Source organism: Pyrgilauda ruficollis, unplaced genomic scaffold (assembly GCF_017590135.1).
Source record: "Pyrgilauda ruficollis isolate IOZ18807 unplaced genomic scaffold, ASM1759013v1 scaffold223, whole genome shotgun sequence".
Classification (NCBI taxonomy): domain Eukaryota; kingdom Metazoa; phylum Chordata; class Aves; order Passeriformes; family Passeridae; genus Pyrgilauda; species Pyrgilauda ruficollis.
In genome coordinates this window covers 158,309-178,637 of record NW_024521762.1, presented here as the reverse complement: position 1 = coordinate 178,637, position 20,329 = coordinate 158,309, and the positions used below count along the sequence as shown (strand labels likewise).

The window sequence follows — 20,329 nt, the reverse complement described above, 5'->3', positions numbered from 1 at the left end:
ACGTTTATTCCTCAGAGGATTATTTGTTTGTGTAAAGATTACTCACTTACTCACAAAACAGTCAAATTAAGAGGCAGTTCTCCACCCAAGAGCAAGACGAAGAGGGAGTGAGGCTGTAATCAGCCACGCTGCCACGGCAGTGGCTCAGATCCTGCTCGCAGTGCCCACTTCAGAGTGCCACTTGCATGCCCTGGCTCGGCTCTCCTGCCTCTTCTCTGCCAGCAGAACTGTGTGCAGGCACTCCCTAACCCAGTTCTGTCAAAATGATCTTGTTAACTTAAACGCCTTTAATAGTAAGGTGTTTTTAAAACCAAATCATTTTGACAGAGCTGGGCTAGGCCATTGCTCATGCCATAATTCCACCAAGAGCAATTTTCATTTAAGAGGCTCTTACCCCCCCTCAGCCCCCACAACATGCAAGCTACACATTCCCAATAATTGGTCTCCATTCCCATTCCTTCTCCACTGCAGTTTACTGTCCCCGCAGTTGTGCTATTTGCAATCAACACTGTAAGACAGGCCAGTGAAATGTGGGTTAACAAACACAATTTGCAACAAAATCTTGTTCCAAAAAGTCTTTTCTCTCAAGTCTCTAACCCAGATCATTGCAGAACTAAAGAACCCATCAACTTTAGGACAAACAACAGGAAGTTTTGAGAACAACTGTGCTGACAAAAAGCATATGAAGTTTCACTATAGACTTCAGAGAGCTGAGAAATAGTTGAATCAACAAAACTGAGTGGAGGAAAACTTCTGGAGAAGAGGAGAAACAGGCAATTAGGGACAGCAAACTACTTAAATAAATGTCTGGTGGACTCCTGCTATCCAATCACGGTGACCTGCCGTGGTTTTATTCATTGGTGCTTGCAGGTTTTAGGGACAGAAACCTCTCCCCCAGACGGGCTGGTGAGAGAGCAGGCTCCATCAGGAGGGAACTCCTGTGGGCCAGCACAGCCCAGAGCCCTGAAGAGAGGCTGGACACAGCACAGAGCCAGCAGCCACACCCCGGGCCACGCACGGCCCGGGCGCTGCTGCAAAGCAGAATTACCCCAGGTAGCTGCAGCAGATTTCACTAACAGTGATTTTAAGGGACTGTTACGTCGCCTGGAGTTAGCTGTAACACAGAAAAGCATTAAAGCATTATCCACACATCCTTTCCCTCGGCCACGCACCTGAAGTTGCATAGGGAGGGAAATGAGCTGGGAAATGTTACACGAAATCCTTGGTGCTGTCAGAGCTCCCTGCCAATCCCAGTGCAAATCCATTGTCTGAGTTCATCCTGATGTACAACTCGTGGCAATTTGCTTACGGCTGCCTGGGAAATCAAAAGCAGATTCCTAAAGCATTATTTATTTCAGCAGCAATAGCAACAGGCACCACCTTTCTCCTGCTTTTGTCTTAGGTGTTCTGCCCTACCCACACACGGAGTAATTCAGTGAGCAAAGATGTGTCACTTTATCTTTTTAAGCTTAGTCATGCTCTGCTACTCTTTAAAGTCTTCTGCACAGTTCTGCAGGTTATTGAGTGAGTTCCTGAGCTTGTGTCAAATGCTAAAGGACTGGTTTAGGCACAGTGTTAACCTCTGCATCAGACGTAGCTGAGGGAATCCATGCACTGGGAAAATATGGACATGCAGCTACAGAAATGCAACAGTTTCTTCAACATTTAGGGCTCTAATAATTACTGAAGGATTTATTAATCTGTCTAGAAGATTAGCATTATCAAAAACAGGTTACTTCAGTTTTAGGGGTCTGTTTCAGCGGCAGAGAGAAGGAAGATTTAGAAAAGCCTTTCTAAGATAAATTCTTCTGCCTTCTTTCCCTTACTTTGGTGCTTTAACTGGGAAACATCATAACCTGGTGTTCTGGAGTGGAGAGAAGGCTGGTTTAGGATATAGGTGTTTATCTGTCACAGCTTCACTGAAGCTTTGGGATAGAGAGAAAATGACAACATCCATCACACTGAAATATATCTCAATTATTATTATAATAAATTATTTGTTATTATGTGTGCTTAACATGGTACTTTATCATATCTACAAAGTCTGTTTTATGCAACTAGCTAAATATTTTTTTATAATTTTTGACAAATATTTACTATTGGGTAATTCTTTCTTAAAAAAACCAAACCACATAAGAGTATCTTGATCTTTTGTACAACTTCTCTTGGTATCAATAGAATTTCTTATTTTTGTTACTCTTCGATAGTAAAATCAATATGGGACAACTTTAAAGCTGTCAAGACTCAGACTTTTTATATATAAAGCTGTCAGTCTTTCCAGAAGCAGCCACTACTTTATGGAACCAGAATGCTTTTAAAGAAACCCACCAAGTGTGTCGTCAGAACCTTCAAACTATTTTTATTCTTTATTATTCCTTGCTCTGTGCAGTGCTCTGGACTTCCAGTGTGCTACACATGCTCAGGTACAGGACAAAGAAACACCAAGTGCTATGAAGTTTGCAGCTGAAGGTGACATTTCCTCCCTAATGAAATAAGTATTTAAAATATTTTAGGGTCATTTTGATTTTGGTTGGTTGGGTGGGTTTTTTGTTTGATTAGACTGGGGGGTTTTTTGGTGTGGATTTATTTTTCCATGACAGCTGATACTAAAGCCATAGGTGTCAAAATGGCAGTACAGGTGTTTTAGCTTTACAGAGGAACAAAAGGAAATTGCAACCTTCCCTTTCAACTTCTTATACTTAGGCAAAAAGAAAGGTTTGGCTTTCTGGGAGGCAGACACTCCACTGATGCGTGTCAGAACATCATCTCATGATGCAAAACAGAGAGGAGAGACAGACAAGGCTTCCAGAGAGGTCCAAAAACTTAAACAGAAGAAAAGCAGTTGCACCAGCACTGTTTTCATCCTATAGCAAGAGGAAGAAGCGATCTGGAGTAATTTTTGTTCTCTCCAGCCCAGTGACCAGAGCGGTTTTGCCGTGACCGAAGCAGATGCGCGCTGCACCGAGCGCGCCCTGGGCCGGGGCTGTCAGAGCCCCGCTCCCTCCTCGGAAGGTGAATTCCATCACTGGGGACCTCTGGCACTGCCACCAGAGAAGGGACAAAAGACAACTTGTGCTCAACATGCAGAACTCATAAAAAGGCAAAGAGATTGGCCTGCGACTGAGACTGAGGTGCTAACCGCGCTCTGCCTGGGGCATTGTTTATCAGGAGACTTTCAGCAGCTGGGATGTGCTTATCCTGCACTTCCTGAAAAAAATCTTTAAATATTAATGGAGGACATAAATATCTTGCTTTCTGGGCTTCTTTTCCAGTCTTTTTAAAAATATCTAAATATGTACAACAGAACTTTCCTTGTTTAACGAATATTGTGCATTCTCTATAGAATTAAACAAAATATAATACCTAAGGAAAAACCCACATGTTTTCCTGACATGTATTCCAATTAAACTAAGATTCTAAATTATGACTGGATATCATGACTTAGTAAAAGCTACATAAACTCTCCAGCCATACTCATGAGCATGTGTGTGCATTAAACAAATCTTTAAAGAGAAAAATTCTGAACATACCTGGACTTTCCTAACTGTATACAGTATGGCTTCAGGAAACATCAAATCTCTGCTGAGATATGTGAAATTAGAAGTGAAGGTTTCTAATTTTGCATCACTGAATTTGATGGCACTTCTACCATCAATTTAGATGAGTTGTTTGGAAAGAATTAGGACTCTCCAATGTTAAACTTATCTCTTCTGGTGTTGCCAAGCTGAGATTTTGTGGGGTTTTCCCCCCATTCATTTGTTTTCATCTAACTTTGGGAAACACACAAAAATAAAGGTCAGAGACCAAAACACAGGACACAATCTAAATTTCAGTGACGTTAAGTTTTGATATTGTATTACTTAAGGGGCAATCATAGCTGTTACATTTAATCCAAAAGAGAAATTCACATCTGAAGTGTTGCAAAATTCAGTTAGAGAATTGCACTTCCTCTTGAGTGCCTGCTCTCCGTTTGCTGTGGTATTTAGGGCTTTGAAATAATATATATGTATACAAATATATGTTTTATATTTATATTTTTATAAAACGTAAAATATGTTCATATGATTCTGATCATCAGCAACTGCAAAGGAAATGGGTGTAAATGGAAGTTCTCAAATGAGGCTGAGCATTGCTTCCCTGGAAAAAGCCACTTTGGGTGAATGTACACGAAAGCTGAAGCTGTGAACTAGGGACTGCCAAGACTGTTTTCATAATGTTTTCCACTTCCATATCTGTTGCAAAGACACACTGAGAAACGCCTCCGTGAGCTTGTCTAGGGCTTGGGCACCACAGGATACAGGAGACACTTCCCATGGGAGCTTCCCCTTCACAGATCTGGGACTGGGAGACAGTGCTAATCTCAAATCTGAGCCAGGGTGTGTAAAGGGTGCTCATCATTCCCAATTTCAAACGATTTCCACAAGACACATCACGATCAACACCTTGGCAAATCAATTCTGTGAGTGCTATCACTGCAACCAACCCATGGATAAAGGCTGCTCTCATGGCTAAGGCAGGTGGAAATCAGATTTTTTAGCATCTGACTCCAGGTAAAACACTATCTGTTGGTAACTGAACTGGTTCACAGATTTTTTTTTTTTTTTCCTTTTCAGCATGTACTTACTACTCCAGCTACCATCAGTACCCAGTGTATTTTGGGAACAAAATTTTATTAATGCAGTTGAAATGCCACTGAGTTGATGTCATTTACATGGTTGACAAAATGAGAAACATGCTGGACAGATTCTAGAACAAAGGAGAGGAAAATAAATGTGTGTATATATATAGACACTCATTTGTAATCTCAAATTGGACTTTATTTTGTTCTCTGTCTGTCTGCTGCTCAAATAGTTATGTTCAGAAAGCTCTGAAGTGAGCCACCTTTTCTATGGCAACAACACTAAGAAAAATGTTGAGTTTCCATGATCTAATTTAATTCTATTGATGTGAACTTACGGTAGCAATGATGCTTAAAATGCTCCAAGCTCAAATTGCCATAGCATTTGCCTCCCACTGAAAGAATTTTTATTATTTTATACTCATAGATGAAAGACTCTTATGATACCACTTTACTGTATACTACAAGCATACAATTGTATTAATATTAGGTCAGGCTTTAATAATATTGAGATGGAAAGGGAATATTGCTGAGATGGGGGGTATCTGATAGGTATGGGAGATTTATAAAAATACCTGCATGAGCAGTGGCTTTCTGTCACAAAACATGCACAATCATCACTTGGAAATACACAGCTCCGAGAAATTACAGGGCATGTTCACATCCCTACTTGTCCATAATCTCAGAGATCAGTATTTCTCTCTCTTTAATGTGCCTCAGGTTTTGGAAATCAAATAATCTGTATGTACCAAGGGTCAAGTGGGAGGGCTCGAGGCCCCTATTTTCAATAAACGTCCAAAAAGATCCCAGCTAAAGTCCGTGGGAATGGTCTTCCTAAGCCAAGATTTAAAAGATAAAATCTGCAACTCTATGAGAGGAAACAGAAAGAAAATTCAAGAAGATCTTTGGGGGCTAACAGACCTAAATTTATGTCCATGGCTGACTGTGAATTCTCATTTGAAGTGGTTCTACATCCTGAATAAGGGAGAAGGATATTTTTTTTAGAGAAGACAATGATTCATATGTTAACAGTGGTGCAAATAAAGTGCCCAGAGATCAATACATTGATTTGATAAAGGTGCAATGTTATTGGAAAAGTCCTGAAGATCACAAATGACAAAAATATAAAAAAAAAGATAACAAATTTCACAAAAAAGTGAATTTAAATCTGATTGTGGGACTACTTCCCCCTTTACAGTACTTTTTTGGACCTCGGTAGCAGGAGCTGATGGGAATGACTAAACAACATTCAAAAAGCACTGAGAGACTTCATCTAAGAAGGATTCTACCTCACCTCACAGAGATTAAAATTTGCTTTATTAAGGAAAGGCATAAAAGGAGTAGCTGTCATATACAGCCATACGTCTTATTAAAACCAGCTGCATTTGTTAAGCAGGCGCACGGAGTGTTATTGATTTTTTAATATTGAAGAAAATGTCCAAAGTTAGTTTCTTGGCTAGCAGCCTACCCAGTTAACAAATTGCTCACCTGGATAATTTAAGAACCAACTTACACGAAATGCCTCAATCTCCAAGGGCACTGAAGGCCCTCAGCTTACAACTAAGCATGGAAATCAAAGTCCTCCACAGCCAGGATGCAAGTTTGGAAAAATAAGGGAGTTAATAAATAGCTTAGAGGAAGCTACCAGAAAGCTGTGCTCCTTCTGTAAGCAGTGAGGTGGAACAATAAGGCTTAAAGGATGAAAATATCATGTAATAACTACTTCCCTTCCTAGGGTTCTTCTGTCACAACCATCCATACAATTAGGCTGGGAGGTAACACTACAGAGAGCTTTTGGATTCTGATGGTATCAGATTTTATGGGTATGCCAAATGGGTAGGTCAAACACTAACTTCTTCCAGAAGATTCACCATCTTATTTAAGACCGGTGAAATGTACCCGAGAGTAATTTCCCACTCTTCTGAATTTATTTATTATTTACTTATATATACTGAGAAGCCTGTTGTGAAGTGTCTACTTGTTCACAGCAGTCTAGTATTGAACCTAGAGGGGAAATATACAAGAGAACGGCATATTTCTTCTTATCCTTGTGCAGAGAAACTCTTGAAGAATTTCCAAAAGAGGATGAGTGAAGTTAAGAGGATTCTTTATCTATAGCTTTGGTAGTTATCAGCTCTATTCTTTAATTGAAACTGAAGTGAGCAGCTGTTAACTTCCCTGCCATTAAGCGCTAACACGTTCCATTTGGAACAATAAACAGTTGTCGCTATTTGAGCTCTTGCCATCAGCACCTCCCAAAAAACACCTGTCCGCGATACAAGCCGTCTATGTGCTCAAGTTGGCTGTTCCGAGGTGTCAGCCTTTATAAAAGTTGTATGAGTGTTTCCTCCCCTCTCAGAGAGAGGAGACAGACTCGCCTGCGTGAAACAGAGAGTGTTTGTGCCTGTCTGAAAGGGAGGCGAGCCAGGGTACAGTTTGATACCTGTTGGCAACGCCAGCGGGTCTGTATAGCGCCGTTAAATGCCAGGTTGGATTGATTCCACTCTATTTAGTCTGCTACTAAACGCAAACTGCTTGAATTGAGACAAATTCAAGACACGACTGAACGGCAACGAACCGCAAAGGAATTCCTGCCTGTGTTAAGTAGTGTCACCTTCATGGCGGTAGGCAGAGCCTAAATAAGGATTTGAATTAATCTGTTTTCTATTACCCACCCAGAGGCTGCCACAGGCTCCTGTGCTGAAGCCTGGCGGTGCCTGCCGGGCGAGCCCGGCGCTGGTGCTGCCGAGCAGGGATGCTGCCTGGCGGCTCGGCGCTCCGGCTGGGATGCTGCCACCCAGCAGAGACCGGAGCCAAGCAGAATAGAAGGATGTGCTCCTCCTCTGCCGTCCTCAAAGAGAAGACGAAGCGTTTGGTGGCACAGCAGCTTCAGGGGGCTGCAGGCTCCTGCGTTGCTGCCTTGGCAGCAAAGGAGCGGCTGGGGCTAAGGGGCTTTCTCCCTCTCCCAAGTTTCGGCTGGGTGCATCCTCTGTTTAGTGAGCCAAAGGATGGGAAGGAAAACAACTTGTGGGACAGGGATGACTCCTAGCTAGTTATGGCTACAGATTCATTGCCATCGCAGCTTTCAAGAGCAGTATTTCTGCGATGCTTTTCCCTCTCAAAGTAGGAAAGGAAGCTATGAAGCCATTCCTATTTATTTACTTACTTAGGGGGTGCAAAGCTTTGTGGTGAGGGAAGGTGATAATAAATCGGGGGGATTTCCCCCCCTCAAGGTTCTTCCAGCCTCCTCCTCCCTCATTTACATATCTGGCTGGTGGGTGATTTTTATTCTCAGCACGAAAACTGCAATCTATTTCAATGCATGAATGCAGCCCTGCATCTATTCAACACAGTGAAATAGCCCAGAGACTTATTGTACTAAATAAGAAAACAAGGAGAAGAAACGGGTTCGCCAGCCTTAGAAGCAACCCTCTGTGATCCAAAGTCCTCCTGATTCTTTCAAGGAGGGTTGTAGAACAGAAGGAAAAATAAACCTCCCCAAATGAACACCAACAAGCGGGAAGACAAATACAATTACCACCACTTCTTCTCCCGAGAGAATAATAATGATAATAAAAAAAAAAATACTAACAAGCATCCCACGACATTTCAATTATCGGCAATTCGGAAACATCCGACTTAATGAGGGACCCCAGTTCAGTCTAATACCGCACCTAAGGACGAGGAAGGCGCTCGCCCAGCGCACCTTGCACGCACACAGAGCCCAAGTCAGCCAGAAACCCACGGAGCGAGAGCCCTCTGCCAGCCAGCCACAAATTGTCTGAATAAAATGAATACTCACTCTTTCAAGGAGCAAAGGAGCCGCTCGCCCACAGCCACTTCACGCACGGATTGAAAGGGTGAGGTAAAAAACCATCAGCCGGTCCCTGGGAACAGGCAGGGCGCTCCAGATTTTCTTCTCATGCTTTCCGAGGCTGCCGATGCTGGCGGAGCCGCTGGTTGCTGGGCTTCCCGGGTCTCTGTGCCTGCATGCTGGAGTGCAGTTATTAATTTCTCCCTTCGCACGAGCCAGCGGCAGCCGCACGTCTCCAGGAAAGCAGCGATATTCCAAATAAATCCGCTAATTCCGGGGCCGAGCGCGCTACCGTGCCTGCCTGCCTGCCAAACGTAACTGTGAAGCGATGTGGAAAAGTGAGCCGGGAGCCTCCCCTGACAGCTCTTATTGGGCTGATCTCGGAGGCAGGTCTAGCGCTGGGAAATTCGTGTAAGCACTTTGGGGTGGTGGTTTTCCCCCTCCCTCCGCTGCCCGCCTTCCCCCCGGCAGGCACACAACTTTTCCAGGGGCGGCGGCGCCGCTCGCTCCCCGCGCTCCTGCCGGGCGCCCGGGCTGCCAACTCCGCGCCGGGGCATCTCCTCCGGCCGCCCGGGAGCCACGGAGGGAGGGAGGGAGGGATGTGGGCAGGGAGGGAGGGATGAGGGCGAGCGGGGGTGGGCACCGGGCGGACCCGGGGCGGGGGGGCCGGGCCCGGAGCGGGGCCACCGGGGACGCGCCCGCAGGGGCTGGGACGTGCCCGGAGCGCCGGCGAGGAGGAGCCCCCCCGGCCCGCCCCCGCGCTTTGGGGTGATGCCCGCCGGGAGAGGAACGCGGGGTGGATGCGGCAGCACCCCGATGGGCCGCGGGCAGCCGCTCGTCTCCGTGCGACGGCGCTGCGAGCGGGCGCCCTGGGGACAGGGAGGGCATCCTTTAAAAACCCTTCTCCCAAAACGCCCCGGGGAGCTGCGGGCGGTTCGAGGCTCTCCGCAGCCTCGGTGGCCTCGGCCCCAGGGCAGCGCCAGGCGAGCTCCGCGCAGCTGGATGGAGGCAGCACCGCGCAGTAAGTCCTTGACCCTCGCCCCGTCCCCAAATCCTCTTTGTGACCGAGAGCGCCGGGATCCCGCACAGCCCCGGCTGCTGGAGCGCTGGCTGCAGGCTCTGGGAGCGCAGCGCTGGGCATCGCCGCCTGCCTTTGGCTTTACGGAGCTGGGGGGGCTCGTCCCATCCGAGGCGGACAAACAGCGCGGCCAGCACCCCGCGAGGGACAGGCCACTGCCCACCTTCCTCATGCACCGAGCTTTTCTCCTTGTCGTGTTGCATGGATTATCTGTTAACAGATTAAATGTATTATTTTTAATAATACATCCTAGCTCTGAATCCTCCCCAAGTCCGATGTTTGCCGGAAGGGAAGGGGTAAGAGCACAAGGTGTAGACGTGGTCAGGTGCAGGCAGGGATTTTTAAAATGGAGGGCTGGCTCCACACTGGGCTGGTGCTGTTGGGGAAGTTTAATCGCCCTCAATTCCATCCTTCTCCAACTCTCCATGACCAGTAGGATGCTGTGGTTGAAATGAACGGCTACATTAACAAAGCAGGTTCATTGCTCAACTTTATTTTTAAAGGGCTGGTCATCTGAACCTCCAGAGCACCTGCAAACCTCTCCACCTTAAGCAAAAGATAACATGACTACTCTGTTGAAGATCTGCCTAGGATTGCAGAAAGTGGAGCCTAATATTTTGCTATATAGTTAGAATACCGTATAATTTAGTTCCATGATTGTTAATCTTCTTTTCCTTGCTGATCCTGTGAGCGCATGACAGTGCATGAGACCCTCCATGTGTAGCTCTTACCTGCTTGACTTTGACTAAATGCAAGCTAGTGCAGATAACAGGTGCATTTCTGCTTGCACAAATCCTCCTGAAAAGTCTCAGACTCATGGGGATGTAGCAAAATGCACCCAGAATGTGCCATTTTTCAAGGTCAATGAAGAAACATCTAACTATGGCTTTGTTTCCCTCAGCCCAAGCACTTACTTTCTGAGCTGTGAGCCTGGGAGGATTGCTTGGAGGAGGATGGATATGAAAATACCCAATACTTGAAGCAGGCAGAGAGCCTTGAGGGAAATACAAAACACTTGGCAGTGCAGTAGATAAGATCAGAAATGTGGTTTCCTTTTACCTGGGGTTCTGTTGAGGCAAAGAGAATTTTTCTCCCCCATCGTTCCACCAACTGAACAACGCAGTGAAAATACAGATCCTGTCACACGGAAAGCGTGAGGATGCTCAACCTGGCTTTACTCCTGGGAATTAATGCCAGTTTTCAAACTTCTTTTAGGTTTCAGTAAGAGTGGTTGCACACCTTGTTTTAATTTCTATTAAAAACACCTAAAGGAAGCAACCGAGAATAAAAGTTCTTCCCTAAAAAGAACCCTCGTGTCCTTGCTTTAAATAGGCAGCACAGCTGTGTGTGGGAAGAAAGCTAATGGTAGAGGTTGTACCTCCAAGTGCAGCTTAAAAGTTGAGTTTTTTGTTTTGATTTCAACCTTTGACTTGTGCCATTTGTTCTACGTGACCTTTCTTGCAATTGGAAATTATCAGGGCAAAAGCTGTGCTCTTTCATCTTCAGGTTGTGGGAGAGGATGGTAAGTGTCTTGTTAAAATGGATTATGCCATCCATGGATTCCCCTGCTGGAAAGCCTTTCAGATGATGGAGTAAATCTTGACAGGAAGAAGTGTATAGATTAAAATTAATGTAAAAATAAGCTTGGAATAGCAAAGGAACATTTGCAGCTTTCTGCATCCTATCCCGATGAAATGATTTAATGATATTTATCAGAGTGAGATATATATATACACACTACTGCATTACACTGATGAATATGCTGGTTAGAAATTGTTTCCTCTTAAATAAATATTATAAGGAAGATTATTCCTCTATCTTCTAAATGGCCATTTCATTTTTTAAGCAAAAAGCAGCTCTGCCTCCAGTTGCAATGGGATGAAGATTTTTAGTTAATGACTGTACTGAAGAAAGAAGTCATCTGCAAAATGCATATGATTGAATCCCACCCTGGATCAAACTGGAATGCAATTTTTCATATTAAATTTTGGGATCAGTGGAAAAAAAAAAAAAAACAAACAACCAACCAGACTATTTATAAAATATATTGGCTTGTGGTATGGGTTGGCTGTTGGTTTTGTTATTGTGGGGCTATTTTTCATCTTGAATTTGTGGTATCTTTTGGTTACTTTTTTTGCTTGGTTGGGTTTTTTTTTTGTTTTTTTTTTTGAGGGGGGGAGTTGTGTGTTTGTTTTTTCTTTTAGGTGGGTTTTAGTTTTTTGGAGTTGTTTTTGTTTGGTTTTTTGACTGGTCGTCATGGAGAATTGAGAAAAAATTAACCTCAGCTTGGAAGAGAACTGGGAGATTTACTTCTATATTGCTTTGCTTTTATGAGTGAGAAGGATTAAAACCCCAATGTGAGTTCCCATACACACACAGACAGGAAGTATCTGTCACCTAAAATATGTGGCATAGTGGAATTCCACCATCTTCTCTCAGTTTCACGTTTTTGTGGAAACAGTTGTTGATTATCACTTAATTTTTTGTTCCTCAGCAGTGCAATCAACTGTTTCCTGAAGACAGAGAATTTAGACCTTACTGCTTAAAAATATCCAGTAGAAGTGGCTTGAAATGAGCTCTTCAGGGGCAACTCAGTCACAGCACAGCCTTGTCAGGGTTGCTGCTGGAGTCAGTGTTTGGGGTCATCTCATTTAAATAACAATGCCAAAGTCAGGGCTTGGAGAGGGGAAAAGAAACTACTGTGCTAATTCCTCATATTCACATTTTATTCCCATCAGGTCACCTACCAGTGAGATATTTCCCTCAAAGCATCAGTAGCTGATTTCAGTTTTTAATACATAAAATGGATCCAAAATTACATGCAATTAATGAGTCCAGAGTGAATTGCTTGATCAAGATAAATGACTTTACTGCAAGCTACTTTTGCTTACAGGGATTGCCACTAAAATGCCACTTCAAAGTAATAAGAAATTAATAACTGATTTGCAAGTTACTAAAGCAAGTTTATGGACTAGTGGCATCACGTGCCATTGTTGCATTAAATCTTTAAACACATTAAATGCTGTTTTTTTAGGCAATGCCCACTCTACATCATTGGCACCTCTTGCTCAAATTACATGAGGGATTATTCCTTAATTTAATTTGCTTTGTATGCTAGAATTGACATTCCATAAAATAAGAAGAAACAAGAAGGTTTATCTTAAGTCCAGAACATTTCTGAATAAAATATCCACTTTTATCAGCTCCCTGTGCCAGCACACAAACATAATTACCTTTAGAACATAGGTTCTTATCACTGTCTTGCAACCTTTAAAACCTGCTTGCATACAGTTATCACAAGTTGGTTATCAGGAAAAATAATGATCTCCTGTGTTTGGGAAGTCACTGAAGACATCTGTAACTTGAAAAAAAAAATCCATTATATGATGCTTACAAGTGATCCTATAGATTAAAACAAGGGAAATGATACAAGCAGCCTCTGAGATAAAGGTAAAGGGTTGAGGTAGGTTTGGTTTCAATTTTTTTTCCCTCTGAAAGAAATTCGTGTTTACATTTTAACAGGCAAGGCTAGAAACCCTGAGAGACTGAAGTGAGGGATTTGCAAAGGAATGCCAGATTCCTTCAGAGATCACACATGGTTAAAATTCAATATCCAGCACTGGAACAGAAAGCTTGGAAAGCCCCACTGAAGAAAGAGCAGCAGCAGCAGCAGCCATAAGTGACAGAAGTGATTCTCAGCCACCCAAAAATCCTTGCTTTTGACTCTGGGCCTTCTGAGAATGGCATCTAATCCAACTCCATTCCTTTGTTACTTGAGATGTGAGGAGAAATGTGCATTGATTTTGAAGTTTGACTGGACAAACATATTCCTATAACCACTCAAAATCCTTCTCCCAAGGAAAAGTCTGTTCTGTCAGACAGAAACAGAAATTTAACCCAGCAGCAGCCCTGGGCTCGTGGGCCCTCAGCACATCCTTTGCCATCCCCAAGCACTTCATTTAGCACTATAAAACACAACTAGCCCTGAGCCACTTCCACTCTCCAGAGGTTATAAAATATACCCCCCCCAACTACTAATTTGTGTACCTTTTACACCAGTGATATTAGGGAGTACATAAAAATAACAATGCATTATCAGGTTTTATTATTCCTCAGGCACTGTTTGCAATTTTGACTAGTTGCTGTCAGGTTGGCTGTTAGAAAAACAATTATTCCTTTAGTACATCAAACACTAGGAGAAAGACAAAAGGAAATTATATCCAGCAAGGCATTCAACCATTATTTTTTTTTTTTTGGTGCAAGTTGTACATGATGCAATTTGGGAAGTTAATCTTTCGCTGTGGGTTTTCACTCTGCCTTGTGAGCGTCAGGAGCTGGCTCAGTCGCAGGAGCTGTGCAAATATTGTTTGCTCTACCTCAAGTGCCCTCTAGTGTGCAGTAATTAAGCAGGTTAAAATAAGTTTTTTCTCCTTTTTTTTTCCTAATAGCTACTCTCCTAAATCCCAACGTAATATGTAACACTGCTTTTCTTTGAGGAGAAAGAGAAATTCAATGTTCACTGCATTAATTGTGTGGCTATAAATGAATTATCTCCTCCATGCAAAATCAAATCATTCCTGTTGCTGTCAGATTTTTATTCTCAGATGTATAAGTTAAATAAAGCCCGATAATTCTTTTGGGCGTTGTGAAAATGTCAAAGTACAAGCATTTTTTGGTGTTATCAGATCCAGACCAACAGTTTTCTCTCTGCAAAAGGAAATTACCACATTCATCAACAAAACATGACCCTAGAACAAGACTAACAAAAACCCACTAATTATGCTTCTAGGGTCTTTTAAAAGTACTGTTCATCTGCAGTTTAGAAAACAGGCAAGCCTACATGAATATAAATAGAATGATTACTGGGGCACACATGTAACAAGTTCTGTGTGTTCTCATCTGTCCTGTGATGCTGAGGTTCTCCCTCAAAATTCTTTTTTTTCCTAATAGCTACTCTCCTAAATCCCAACGTAATATGTAACACTGCTTTTCTTTGAGGAGAAAGAGAAATTCAATGTTCACTGCATTAATTGTGTGGCTATAAATGAATTATCTCCTCCATGCAAAATCAAATCATTCCTGTTGCTGTCAGATTTTTATTCTCAGATGTATAAGTTAAATAAAGCCCGATAATTCTTTTGGGCGTTGTGAAAATGTCAAAGTACAAGCATTTTTTGGTGTTATCAGATCCAGACCAACAGTTTTCTCTCTGCAAAAGGAAATTACCATATTCATCAACAAAACATGACCCTAGAACAAGACTAACAAAAACCCCCACTAATTATGCTTCTAGAGTCTTTTAAAAGTACTCTTTGTCTGCAGTTCAGAAAACAGGCAAGCCTACATGAATATAAATAGAATGATTACTGGGGCACACATGTAACAAGTTCTGTGTGTTCTCATCTGTCCTGTGATGCTGAGGTTCTCCCTCAAAATTCTGACACCACCTGTTTGGACTAACCCAGTGGTGTCTGTCAGTGAGAGCAGGCTCTGTGCAGCAGCTGCCTGACACCAAAGAACAGTGACAGGAGGAGAAGTGAGAAGATGTAGGGAGAGAAACGTGTGGAGAGGTAAAATTACCAGCTGCAGCTCCAAGAACAAAGAACAAAAAACTCTGAAAAAGCAAGAGGGATTTTAACTTATTTATAAGTTTTAATAATAACTTCAAATAAGTTTAACTTATTTAAGCTTATTTCTAAGGGTTCCCCTGCATTTAAAACGCAGGCTTAATACCTGAGGTCCCCACATAACTTTCTCTACTGAACAGATGAGTTCATTTTGGGGGAAACCATTGAAGAGTGTTTCCCCATTGCTCATTTCACTGCGCCCTGACCTCAAAGCCAAATATTCACTTTCAGGCAGGATTTACCATAAAATTCCAAGATAATAGCAAACCTGAGCATACTCTAAACAAAACAGATTTTTAATGGACTTCTGAAAGCTGAGGTAAGAGGGATGGGTGGATCCCAGGAGAGATGAAATGGTTGCCTATAATAGGGGATATGCTACACAGGGTGAGAGAATTGAATCTTTTATGAGTTGTAAAATCAGTAGGACTTCCTATAAGTGGAAAGAGTCATCATCACTACCTCTGAGCTGGGCTGTGGTGGCAGAGTTGTGGTTTCCAAGTGAGGTGCTGAGAGAAGCCCACAGGATTGTTTCCCGTTTGCCATCTTGGCTCTGCTGAAGGTTAATTTTTGTACCTTGACTGTTGCTTGTGCATTCTGCAGAGAACACATAGTTCTGGTGCAGTTTAGCATCCATAGGAGGCAGACAGGACAGAGCAAGGTGTTCTAACACACAATGCCCTATTTTAACAGCCACACTGCACCCAGGCACCGTGCTGCCAGCAACACAAAAGAGTTATTCCAGAATAACTGCAATAGATGCTCTCATAACTGAAAGCTAAAGTACATCAGGGTTAGACAGGTCTTGGCAGGGATCTGGGCAAATAAACTGCCTTCATTTCCATCAGATTTGAGTCAACTCCCCCAGGTGTGTCTGGCCCTCATCACTGCAGGGATAAGAGTGAACAGCAGCAGCAAATACACCTGGAGAGCAGCAGGGAGGGGAAACGCCAGTCAGTGGCAAGGGCAGCTTCTAAAATGGGTACCTTAAAAATGGACAGCACTCCACCACCCCTGTCCTGAAGACAATAAATCAATAAATCCCTTCAGTTTAGCCCAGTTCTCCATGAAGTGCCTCCCCTATCTGGAGGAGACCAGCAGATGTTAGGTCCCTGAGAGGTGAAAACTACAGCAGGCCAACGATCCAAAGGGAGCCATGGTTACTAACACAAGCACAAACACAAAAGTAGCACAAGCCCAGGTTTCAGCATGGGCCACCTGAAGAAACTCACCAAAAGGTACTTTTGCACACCTCATAACCCAAATTTAATAGCAGCACAAGCTGAAATTTGGCTGCTAGCTCAAATGGTAGTTTTCCATTCTGAATGCAGTGACAGATTAGGACTATATGCTTCTTTCAAAGTACTTTTCTCCAGAGAGTTCTGCTTTGGTTTTTTATTTAATTAAGAAGGTATGTCAACATATTGCCCATAAAGTGATTTTTTCAGCAGCTGCTGACATTGTAGTTTGGCAGACTGATCTTAAAAAAAAATCGTAATGCTGTGGTAAAATAAAGCATCCATTTCCCCTAAAAATATTTCTGGTGCATATGGAAGAAGTACTGCTAATGAAGGAGAATATCAATCATTTAAATGCACAGGACTCCATGCTGAAGGACTTTCCTTCTTCATAAGGAGCTAAACAGGCAGAGCATATAGAGGGAGAATCATGTTACTCAAAACAACTGGTTTTAATGCCAGTAATTTAATGAATCAAATAAATATCTCGTGAAATATAGTCTAAATTAATTTACCAATGGTGACAGGTGGTTTTTATTGTCAAATGCAGTAAAATCAAGTGAATAAGTACCTGAGACTGAGATGATACAAATAATGTCCCCCAGAGGAGACAACATGGGAATGATGTGACCGATCCACAGCTTGGTGACCCTCAGCTTCTTTGCAAGCCTTTAAAAGTGAGGAGAGAGTAATAAAAGGTGTGTTTTCCGTGGATCACTCAAGTCAAAGAAGCCAACTCTGGAATAACTGGAGGAATAGCAGGGCCTGACTCACTCCTGTGCTAATTTCACTAATTCCAGCCTAACACCGGAATAACACTATGATAAAACATGACCTATATTTTTATTTAAATTAAAATCTCTAATATTCATCAAATATTTATAAGAATATATAACAAATAATTGTGGCAAACATTGCATAATAAAGATGAAAGGGAAATTAACCTTGTGAATTTTTAAACTGAAGAATAAAGACCATTACATTAATAAGACTTAATTATATCATTAAATATTTAAAATTATGCCCTCTAATAAATGTTTTTATTTAACATATTTCTTTTCTATCTATTACATTAGTAAAATGCCTTTAAGATAATGGGGGAAAAAAGGAAGGGCTTATTTTTTATTTTTTTTATAGCTATGAAAATACAAAGAAAGTGAGAAAAGAGCCATGTTACCTCTTCAGCTCAAGGTCAGCTCTCAGGAGAGAACAAGAGAACTTCCACGAGCCTCAGCTCCCTGCTTGAATGGGCTGGTAAGGGGCTGTGTCTTTGTTAAGCATTTTTCTTCAATTATTCTCTTCTATTTTAGGTTTAGCTTGGCTCTCTCTATGCTGATGAACTTGAGTTAATCCAGCACAAATAAACCTTGCCTCTGTCCATGTTTGTTCCACTGAGCATCTGACTCATCCCTGACAGGACACAGGGGTGAAAGCAGCACTTGGGAACTTCCAGGGAATCCTCAGGAAATCCACACCTTGCAAAGAGAAAGGGTCAATTGGATAGCAAAGGATTGGGGGTACAAGGGGTACAATTCCCCCATCATCCCTCTGGAGATGTCACAGATTTCTTTCCTCAACATTAATTCAGTTCACCTCATGTCTCTAGAGTTTTCCAATTATTCTACAAACAGCAGAAGAGTTAAAGCAAAAAGCTTCTGAATCGACCCAAATTCATCCCACGTTACACTCCTACCAGAAAGAAGTTTCTTTTCCTAGCACACCTCCAAAACTTTTAATATTCCCCTCTAGAACTGACACTTCAAAGCAGCATTTCTGTTTCTTCAGTGTGTTCCCATCCCCATTTCTGCCTTGGCTGTGCACACAAACCCCACAGCCAGGGAGTCTGCCTGTCTCAGCTTTTCCCTAAAAAGCCAGGTTTTGCATGCGCTGGCACAAACACTGATTAAAATCAAATGACAAACAGTGACAAATCAAATCTAACTCATCAGCGTTTCAGATTTATCAGAGGCTACAGTTTAATGATGCTTTGGTGGAAATTCTCTTCATTTGCAAGCACACAAAATTCTGAGGCCCTCTCTATTTAGTTACTGTGCTTTTTGCAGTTAAACCATTCTTTCTGTTTACAACAGTAATACTCACTCTGATCTAATTCCCACAATTTTTTTTTTTATTTTTGCAATATTTCTCTGACTCCTGTAGATTGTGTGTTTTGTTGCTATGTTTGTCTTCCTGCTGTCCCTCACCATTTCCCTCCCCTGTACCCATCATCACCCATCCTGTAATTACAGAAATGTTATTTTTTGATAGACAGATGCATAGGGTTGCTGGCAGGAGTACTGCCATTATGCAGTCCAAATACTGTGCAGAATATTAAAGAATCGTACAAATCAAGTCTTAGTGAAAGAATAATCTTGTGAATTATCAAAAAGTTTGAACTAAGTCTGGTTTGCTTGTTTACACATGGGATAACTCACCTCAAACTAGGTAACATTTATTTACATATGGCAGCTAGGACTGCACAGGAGATAGAATCTTCTAATTAACACTCCTGATGCTGCAATCATAAACAGGGATAAACACATATTCCATTATGTGTAGCTGCCACTCACATTGCCACAGTATTCTTTTATTTTCTCTGCACAAGTAAAACAATGCTACAAAGCAAACAAGCACTGAGCTTTCACTTCAGTACCTGCCTAATAATGTCATGCCTTGTTTCCAGGAAATTTATTTGGGAAAGTTACCAAAAAACAACCAACCAACCAACCAAACAAAAAGCAGTGTCATATCCTATCACTTCACTTAACTAAGGCTCAAGAGGCTGTAGGAATAACATGAGAGCTTCCACTAGTGTTATGCATTACTGTGCTTTAAAGTTTCCACAAATAAGGCACCTGTTTCTGCCTGGCAGGCAGGGTACAGAATAGTGAAAAGTGACACTATGCTCACAAATAAAAAGTTTAATCTGCAGAACAAATGAGGACTAAAAGACATACTGTGGGTCCAAATGGCTCACCACTGAAATGTGGAGTAAAGCAGTCTGCCTGGGCACAGGTACAGCCCAGCAAGGGGAAGGGAACGTGGAAAATTCTGTGGCAACCACTTCCAGCTGTACCCCCACCAAGATTTCAGCTGGGTGCACTTCAGGGATCTACCTCAGCCAGTTCTGAAGGGCCCCTGCCTTATCCTCTGTCTGTGTGTTTGGGCTCACGGGGGAAATGTGAAGACGCTGCCAGCAGAGACAGGAGGGCTGGAGCCATCCAGCTGAGGGAGCTTCCCCATGGCAGCTCTGCCTTTCCTTCTCACTTCAGGGTGGCTGGGCGGCTCCAGCACCATTCCAGGCTCTGTCCTCCCAAACCATACCCACGGGCACAGAGGGCTCAGTGGGAGATTTGCAAACCTTCCTTCTGCTGTCACTGGGACTAAGACAGGGTTTATAATTTCCTTTGTGCTTGAGCCCAGCCATGCTCAGCCAGGTGTAGGGCCTTCACACAAAGCTCTCTGAAAGTGCCTTCACACAGACTTCCAGTCTCCATGCCACAGCTCACTGCACACCCTTACCCTGAGCTGTCTCATACATAATTTAAATGTTTAATGTAAAGTGAAGCTGATGTTAACAATACATATTTTTGAAGACTGACAGTATAATGCTTTATTTCCTAAAGGAATAACTGAAGTGATCCATAAGCAAATAGAAAGCCAAGTAACACTGCCTGAGCAGACATAATTTGTGCTCATCCTTGAGAAACCTTAGAAAGCATACATCCCTTCCTCCTTCTCAGCTAGGCAAGGTGGGATTGACTGTGGTTTTCTTTCAGATGAGGTATGAAAAGCTGCAGTGCACTTTGTTCTGCGCTGGTATTAATGATACCTTCAGAAGTGGGATGTCTTTGATATCTATTGTGTGCTGCTGACTGATGGCTCTTTCTAGCCTGGAAAGGTACCTTGTCTTAGCTTTGTGTGGGCTGAGTGGAGCCCACAAGAATATTTTGA

General features: G+C 42.7%; 1 protein-coding gene across 1 annotated transcript in view; it reads right to left on the bottom strand.

The window, feature by feature from the left end:
• The window catches only part of CDH8 (cadherin 8), a 150,998-nt gene extending 142,244 nt beyond the window's left edge, over positions 1-8,754 (bottom strand). Inside the window, exon 1 of the mRNA XM_041468649.1 lies at positions 8,421-8,754. The gene's annotated coding sequence lies outside the window, so the exon portion shown is untranslated. The remainder of the gene's footprint in view (positions 1-8,420) is intronic.
• Positions 8,755-20,329: the final 11,575 nt, after the last annotated feature.